Raw genomic sequence first — 9,219 nt, 5'->3', positions numbered from 1 at the left:
GTATTTGTAGTTTGTTTCTGGATATCCACGTTTTCTATAAATGCGTCTCTTAGGAACTTTGTAACAAGACTAGAACAGCCGTACATTAATCTTTTTTTTCAGAGAGAGAGAGAGAGAGAGAGAGAGAGAGAGAGAGAGAGAGGAGAGAGGATGAGAGAGAGAGAGAGAGAGAGAGAGAAAGCACCCAGACACTCTCTCAGCTGACACTCTCGATCAGGTAGATAATTCACCATCCCGACGATCGATGACGTCAGAGGCGGCCCGTGATTGTCTTGGCCTATCAGGGACCAATCAGGGGAGGGCGGCCCGGGTATTGATCAGCCAGCGGCTACTGATAAGGAAGGAAAGGGTGTCTTCGATCTCTCACCCATTCCTAAGCCCCTCTTTCCCTCCTCCACTTATATTATACTCCTTCCTTGTATTCTTCGCTCTGGTGGCCACTCATTCACTCTGATCCATGCAAGTTCTTTGTATTGTTATGGTTTCTGAGGTGCGATGGAAACATGCGTGTCGTTTGTTCCATTTGATCATTTTTCTGACCAATATATTTAAAAAAAAATTATGTACAGTACACTACCCCAATAATTAATCAGTACCTTCATTCTTTCATCTCTTCCGTTGATAAATTACCTCTCTGCATGTTCGTCTTCTTCCCTCGACTTGAATTTCTTAAAGAGATCAATATCAGAGTATCCCTCAAAAAAAAATTGGCTTTTATTTTGTACGCTATTGTGTAGTTCTCTTTTTTTTTTCTGGAGCAGCAAAGCAGTGAACTTTTCTTTTCTTTTTTGGGGGGGGCCAAACTCCTGCAAAAAAAAAATGAAAAAGAAAAGAAAAATGAGCTAAGTAACGTTATAGGAAAAGGGACAAAGGAAAGACAAATTTACATCAAATAAAATCATAAATGGCAACAATAATAAACAAAGAAACTTATAATAACAAATTCACGAGAACTGCACGGGATACATGTACATTCCCTTGACAATTCTTTTGACATTAAAATAATTCATGTTTTCATACACAAATGTTTTAAAGGACTGAAAATATAAATGTCAATACTCTTCCGTTGTTCACGATCTGTGTGCTAACCGGTGTGTGTGTGTGTGTTTGTGTGTGTGTGTGTGAAGTTCTCCATTTTACTCTCCCTCTCTCGCCTCTCTCTCTGTCTCTCTCTCTACTCTCCTCTCTCTCCTGTCTCTCTCTCTCTCTTCTCTCTCTCTCCTCTCTCTCTCCTCTCTCCTCCTCTCTCTCTCTCTCTCTCTCTCTCTCTCTCTCTCTCTCCCTCCGAGTCGTGGAGGTGCACAAGCCCACACCATCGTCACGACCTTGTCAATAATCGCAGTTTACCAATTACAAAGTCTTATAATTTTCTAACATTTATATTTCCCCCGGATGGTAATTACGCGCGGGGCTGTGGAGGCTGCGCTGAGTAACGCCCCCGTCATCTGGAAACCCCGCGGACAGGCGTTCCAATTAGCACACGAAATCCACTAATGTTATTTGCTCCTCGGGGCCACGGAGATCTGCACACAGACTCAAGTTCCGTTTGCGTCACACCCCTCCAAGGAGACGATAGTGATCTCTCTCTCTCTCTCTCTCTCTCTTCTCCTCTCTCTCTCTCTCTCTCTCTCTCTCTCTCTCTTCTCTCTCTCTCTCCTCTCTCTCTCTCTCTCCTCTCTCTCTCTCTCTCTCTCTCTCTCTCGCCAACATCGTCAACAGAAACCACAGCCACCTACTAAAATAACAACATTAACAACACTGCCTCCATCATTATCGGCAGTGACAACCACCAAGTAGATATCATTCACATATCAAAAACATTAGATTTGAAACCAATAGTATTTCCACGATTAAAATCTGACGTTAACTAAATTAAATCATTGTAAAATAAGTTGAATAAAAAAACGGTGACAGCTCCCCTTGACGAGTGCCTGGAGAGACGCGAGTATGAGTTGATAAACAAGTTCCACATTCAAATTACTTCGTGATTGACGTGTACAATATAAAAAAAAATAGTTCAGCAAACATTAAGGATAACTCGTTGATATTTTAAATGATAAAATCAGGTGGTGCTGCATCCAAGTCTCTCAGCACATCTAATGAACCAGCAGGTACGCACACCTGCTTACCACGCGATCTACAGGAAAAAAAATAACAGGTTGGGATAATAAAGGATCCGTGTCTGAATTCCTGCCAGGCGTTAGTGGCAAGTCACAGGCCTTGCAAAACCCACAAATATTTAAAATTTACGATTCTAGTAACCTGAAGAGTAAAGCAGCAGCAGCAGTCACGCGTCAGTGTTGCGTGATGGCAGACATCACACAAGTTTCCTCTTTTCTGCTGTCTTTGCCACAACACTGTAATCTATTTTGTTTGTTTGTTTGTTTGTCCGTTTATCTTTAAGGCAATATTCTTCTTCATGGAACGAATTAATTACAAGGGAAAGGCTTATTCGCCGATCGTGTATATCATGAACACCCAAAAATCAATTAAAATTAAAATTGTGGAACGTGATACGTATTTTTAATTTTTTTTTACCATTGATTGGCGGCATATAGAAATTCATATTTTGTTGCTAAGCCTTTTATTTCTCTCATGATTTCGTGACCCAAATGGTGTGCACAGTTAGGTGAACGTGCAAAGATTTATTGGTGAAATCTCGTGTGTCAGGCACTTGACTCTCAGCAAATAAACAACGGTGAACCCGGAAAGGTTCGGAGCGAGGCTCGAAAAACACTCACTGATACAATAGGCTAAAAAAATTGGGTAAAAATCTAAGCTCGGCAATAAAAAAACAACATTCATTTACAGGCGAGGCAAAGACAACCGTGGAATTCCATTTCAATTGTAACACGATTAATATTAAAAACCTTTTGCTTTAACTCACAAAAATTGTAAAAATGTAAGCGCTACAAAAAAAAAAAAAACATTCATTTACAAGCGAGGCAAAGACATCTATGAATTTCCCTTTCTATTTTAGCACGATAAACTTGAAAACTCTTTGCTTTAACTCCTACAAATTGTATTAATGAGACTACTATTTAAACTTCTTGGCATTTTCTACGCCGTCTCATAATTTTCTCCTTTCATTCAACCATTCATTAGTCGTAACAACCCGCCTCCTCATAACTCACTCCTTCCTCCACCGGCGTCATCCCCGCATCTTGCCACCTCATACATCAGTTAGTCTCTCCCTCACCTTGTTGGAGCTATCACGAGACACTTGCCTGATTAGCACCTGCGATTTACGAGTCAACAGAATAGGATAGCCAGTTAGTGAAGGGTAAACAGGCTGTCTGCTGTTGCTGCCGCTGCTGCTTTTGTTACTACTATCATTACTAACACTACCACTTTTACTACTACTACTACTACTACTACTACTACTACTACTACTACTACTACTGGCCTTTATCTTGCCTTTTTTTGTAATGTGGAGGTGATGTGTAGGGTGTGGCATGCTGGATTATCGTGCATCACGGTGCTGGAATTAGGACGCTCATGAAGTAATGGCTGTTGAATTCTACGTACGATGAAAAGTGAGTAGTAATAAGAAATCCTTCTCCTACTCATCCCTTAAGTTGTAGGTAAAATCATTATGAATGGAAAGTGTCCTAGACTTGGTAAATGTATCGAACGAAACTCTTCTATAATTATTGTTCAGTCAATATGCACAGGCCGGTTGATCTGACACACTTCACTAAATGAGTTAAAGCTGTTGACAGATCTCATGGACACTACAGAGAAAAAACTAATTTGTCCGTTTATTAATAGGTTATTGAATATTTTTTTCCCATACTGTGGATGAAATTTGATATTTGCACTGATTGGTTTACCAGAAATGAAAAGACAAGAGTAATAATACGTATTTTTACTCCTCAATAGTTCAGAATACGTTAATAATATTTGTCGACGATAGCTTTTTTTAATTCCTCTATTGCAACTAACCTATCGTTTAATTCAACAATGCGTGATCAGGTTTACTTGTTTCTGCATCACTGTGAAGCCTGATGGGTGGTATTTCATCACTGGTTAAAGAGGAGTAAACTTTTCGTACTCGTACAGATCTGACTGCTGTACATAATAAAACTTATACTTCTATTCTTTAAACAGCTAATATTAATATCAGTGATATAAAACTACAACTAAAACGAGTACATCCACTACTACGTCTAACATGACTGATTATGTCACTAGTAATTTGTCTATTCATTCATCTATCTATTTACCTTTTCTATTAGTTAGTATAGTCGAAAGTACTTAAACACTCCTGAAAGTCCTGCATCGTGGAAGGCACCACAACCGCTTCCCCCTCATCATTTATTTACCGGTCGTTGTTGAAAAGTAATCTGGTGTCAGCTGTCCTATACACACTAGGAAGGATGGTTAGGTTAGGTTGCGTGGACGAACAGCTGACTCACCACATCATACTCGTACCACTGTCCCGCCGCGATATTAGTTTCTTTAACTACAAAGCATTAAAACTTTCAGTGCTATTCTTTAACATCGCATCACTATAGAAACTAATTCGCATGAAAACAAACTCAAAAACACACAATGGAAAGTAAATATAGTCTTTGCTAGGCTGCAGAGCTATTAAGAGATTGAAAAGCAAGGATGAGTGTCTAAAGATTTATAGATTTTCATGTTAATGAAAGGATTAAGTTTTTAAGTTTTGTTAAAAGCAAAGCCACCTACATAAATTCAATGATAATAGTGAAAAGTGCTGGTAAGGAAAGTGGTTAAGTCTTCTTTGTTGTGTGAATGGAGGAGAAAGATGCTACACAGGTGATTAGAACAAGGAAGAGAGGAAAATATATTAGTGAAGTGATAGCAATATGGGAGAAACAAATGCTGGTAACGTGGTAGTAGTAATGGTGAAATGTCTTTTTTGGTGTATTGGTGTATGAGTAGAGAGTATGGATGCTACACAGACGATGATGAAAAAAAAAGAGAGGAAAACATGTTAGTGAAGTGTCAGTGATATGGGAGTACGGTGATTGGTAGGGGAGGAATAACAGGGAGGAGAGTGTGTGATGTAGGTAATGGGAGGGCGGTATTAGTGACACTGATGATGATGGCGGCCAATAGAGGGGCGCTATAGGGCATGAATAAGGAAGGCAGTGTCGTGGCTAGTTAATGAAAGTGATAATGGGAGCTAGTGATGAGGGAGGAATGTGATACTGGGGTCAGAGGCCGCGCTTGGGCTAGAGTGGTGTTGAGAGACTGAGGCAGGAGAGATACAGAGATACAAAAAGAGAGAGAGAGAGAGAGAGAGAGAGAGAGAGAGAGAGAGAGAGAGAGAGAGAGAGAGAGAGAGAGAGCGGAGTGTACAGAAGGATGAAGAGTGGCATAGCTGTGCGGGGCGGGAGGTTGGAAGGGGTGGAGCGCTCTGGTAATGACCATAATGGGGGATGATAGTAGCTTCCTCCTAAAATTAATGATGGTGACATATGGCGGCGGCAGTGATGAATGCGAACATTTACGCCTGGAGTAGTGATAGTGGCGGCTGTGCTATGATAGTGCCGGTGGTTGGGGTGGGGGTGGTACTGGAAGAAAAACAAGTGATTAATAAGAAGATGGTACTGTGCAAGAGTGAAGTTTTAAATCATCATCAGTGGGGACAGATGAGGACTAATGCAGGTTTGTCTAGAATTTTACGCTTAATTTTAGTTTACCTTTCCGTGATTTCATCTAACTTGCAAATCGACTTTTTTTTCTTTTCTTTTCCTCACTGCCGAAATTAGGAATCATGGCTCTACAGACACGACTTTACTGGCAAAGCGTCTCGAGATTTAAGCCTAACAAAGCGGCAACAGACTCCAGGGCACTTTCGCTACGCAAGTATTCACGTGTTTATGATTCTTTGATAAAATGAACCTGTTGACTCTGTGGTAGGTAACATTAACTGAATTGATCAATGCAGGAAGGGTCTAGTGTTCGAAAACCACCAAAGGGTCAAGGCCAAATATGTCTCAGATAAGGATACTGTTGATGGGCACTGTACATACATACATACATACAGACAAACAGACATATATATCTGTGCGCGTCTCAGTAACCATCAAACACGCACGCTTAATAACCCCCATCGTTGCCCTCCTATACAAACAACATATTGCTCTCTCTCTCTCTCTCTCTCTCTCTCTCTCTCTCTCTCTCTCTCTCTCTCTCTCTCTCTCTCTCTCTCTCTCTCTATAGTGTGTGTGTGTGTGTGTGTGTGTGTGTGTGTGTGTGTATACGTTCGTGTGTGCGAGTACATATTTGCATCAACCTATCTATCATCTTTAAGGACCAGACGTCTGCCTCTCACGCCCCGACAAATCCAAGCAGACTCCAAAGTTTCCCTTGACTCTGCGTCTCTTTGCTGTCTCTCCATGTCTTCCCTCGTCTGCGCGGCCCCTCCTGACATTTACCCAAAGCAACACTTCCACTCACACGTCTGCCTGGCACCCTATCCCTCAGGGGCCGTAGGGGAAAATATCAAGAAGTAAAGTCACAAGCGAGACGAACGGACCTCACCTCCTTCACTTCCTTCCTCATCCATGAGTCAAGATTTTATGACTTTTTATGACTCTCTAAGTGTTTATGTGTGAAAGTTGTTTTTTTTTTAATCATGCAAATTCGTCTCCACAAAAAGGTAGGCGGTGGTGGTGGTCAAGTTTGTGTTTTTGAGGTGTTCTTAGTGTGTGTGTGTGTGTGTGTGTGTGTGTGTGTGTGTGTGTGTGTGTGTGTGTGTGTGTGTGTGTGTGTGTGTGTGTGTGTGTGTGTGTCGACTACTTAAAAATTTATTCGAGTGCTTGTTACTTATATAGCAAAAGAAAAAAACTGGTTAAAACACCTTTTCTTACACAAGCGCGCTTGCAGATACACACACACACACACACACACACACACATTCATAGTGAAATTCTCTCTCTCTCTCTCTCTCTCTCTCTCTCTCTCTCTCTCTCTCTCTCTCTCTCTCTCTCTCTCTCTCTCTCTCTCTCTTTCTCTCATCATTGTTGAACCATTATGTTTATCACACACTAAGATTGGCAAACTTTTTTTTTCTCTTGCAATTTTTCTCTTCCTTCATCAGAAGCCCCCTAATTACCTGTCTTGAAAAGCCGTCTCCTCCAAACTCAAGGTGAACGCACGATTTTAATTAGAACTTCCACTCACAGGTACTCGGTTCAGGAAAACTTATGTGGTCCGTGGTGGACGAATCCTCCTACCGGGCCAGAAGAGGATCAGGGAACGCAGGAAAAAAAAACATTGCCTCGGATCCGAACCCACTAGACGGGATTACGCACGTGAATAAATGACAGGAACGCTAAAAAAAAAAAAAAAAAAAAAAAAAAAAACAAGCACACACAACACTCGTTAACAGAAACCGCAGCAGTCGTCGTCGTTTTCTATTAACATTCTTTCGGCTGCAGTGACAAGGAATTACCTACTAATTCTGCTCCTGCGAAAGTTAGTTTGTTCCCTAACGTATACTTGGAATTCTCATTAGTTTCAATTCACCAAGTTTCCTGTTGGTATCTGTCCGTGCTTTCTTAATGTACGTGTAAAGATTCGTACCTTTAAGATACTCCATTAAAAAAAGCGTCATGAAAAAAATTAAAGCAGTAAGAACCAAGCACCTCGCCCACTGTCACATTCAAGCGCCATAAATTCATCAGCATTACCATCGTTTTCAATCACCATCAATCCGTCCGTGGCGCACAAAATTCCTTCACCATCATTACCTTCACACAAGCAATCAGCGTCCAAGCGGCCCATCGCCACCCTCATTACCCTCCATCAGCCTCCTCTTCTCTCCTCTCTCCAACACTACAACAAATCAACTTCCCAACTGTCCCACTTCCCTGCCACCCCCACCACCACTACCACCACCGCCGCGAACTCCCTCCACCCTTCATAAAAATTACATCCCAAAAAACAGCGAAATGTAATCATCCAGCCGAGGACACATTCACCCACAGCACAAATGTTTCCTATGAGCGACGCGGCACCGTCTCCCGTCCGCACCTGTCCCCACCTGCCTCTCGCGTCCCGGCCCGTCATTAGAGACCTCCGCTAGCACATTTTTCTGGGTCTCTGAACAACGATACGTGATTGGCTGACGCTGATACCAATTTGTGTCGATCAAAAAGCAACAATTTGTGAGTTCGCTTTTTTTCCCCCCGTGTTTTATAATGAACAAGGGGACAGGATTGGCAGAGGAGGAGGAAGAGGAGGAAGTGGGAAGGGGGATTGTGTGTATGATAGGATGAGAAGGTAAGAGGAAGAGGAGATTAAAGGGAAAGAAGAGGGAGAGGCATGAAGAGTGCGCAAGAAGAGAGCTTAGGCAAAATAGGAAATGTCCTAAGAGGATGAGGGAGTGAAGGGCGAAGAGGAGGAGGAAAGAAAGAGTGAGAGGGGAGGGCTTGGCTAAAATTACATAAACGAAGAAGGCTGGAACATGATGGGTTCAGGGGGGCATATTATTAAGGGTGAATACCAAATGTGTTCGATACATATAGCCCTTTCCGAAATAATTTTTAGGGAAGTTAAGAAGCTTAGAATAAGAAGAGTTATGAGTAAAGAAGATAAAAGAACAGAATAATAGGGAGAGGTCACCAGGTGCAGCATATGCTATGAGGAGTTACGTGTTAATATTCAAATGATTCTTTCAGTGGAGAGAACGAATTTCGGATATGCACCTAGAAACTCATCATCATTGTATCACTGACAACACCACATGAAAGGATGTCAAGTAAGGATATCAAAATTAATAGAGCCCCAAGCAAACATACTCAGTGGCAACACCCTTATAAAATAGCACCACGGAAATCCCAGTGATAGAGAAGTGGAAATCATGCACAACTCCATACACTCAAGGGACATCAGGCATCACCATACATAATAGTGAGCCTTGATGTAAGTTAAACACACCCAAGGAATCTAGTTATACCAGACACCCAATGACCCCCACATTATCAGGGGAAGGGAAGGAAGCCAAGCACTCCCGTGAAGCCATCGCCATACCCGTGGGGACATCTGCTTCCCTCCACCGAGTCCCGCCCGGGTTCCTGATGGGCCCACGATAACCCCTGACGAAAAGTCCTTCCCCTCTTACCTGTGAGGATCTTTTCCATGTTTTTTTTTCTTTTCTTTTCATCTCTGGACGTGTTGAGAGAAATATGTTCCCGTTCAGCTGTGATTCCAGAGTCTAATGAGGTAAAGGGTGTTTTA

Source organism: Scylla paramamosain, chromosome 5 (genome assembly GCF_035594125.1).
Source record: "Scylla paramamosain isolate STU-SP2022 chromosome 5, ASM3559412v1, whole genome shotgun sequence".
In the NCBI taxonomy this organism is placed as follows: Eukaryota; Metazoa; Arthropoda; class Malacostraca; order Decapoda; family Portunidae; genus Scylla; species Scylla paramamosain.
The sequence above is the reverse complement of the archived record's forward strand: the minus strand, read 5'-3'. Positions refer to the sequence as shown.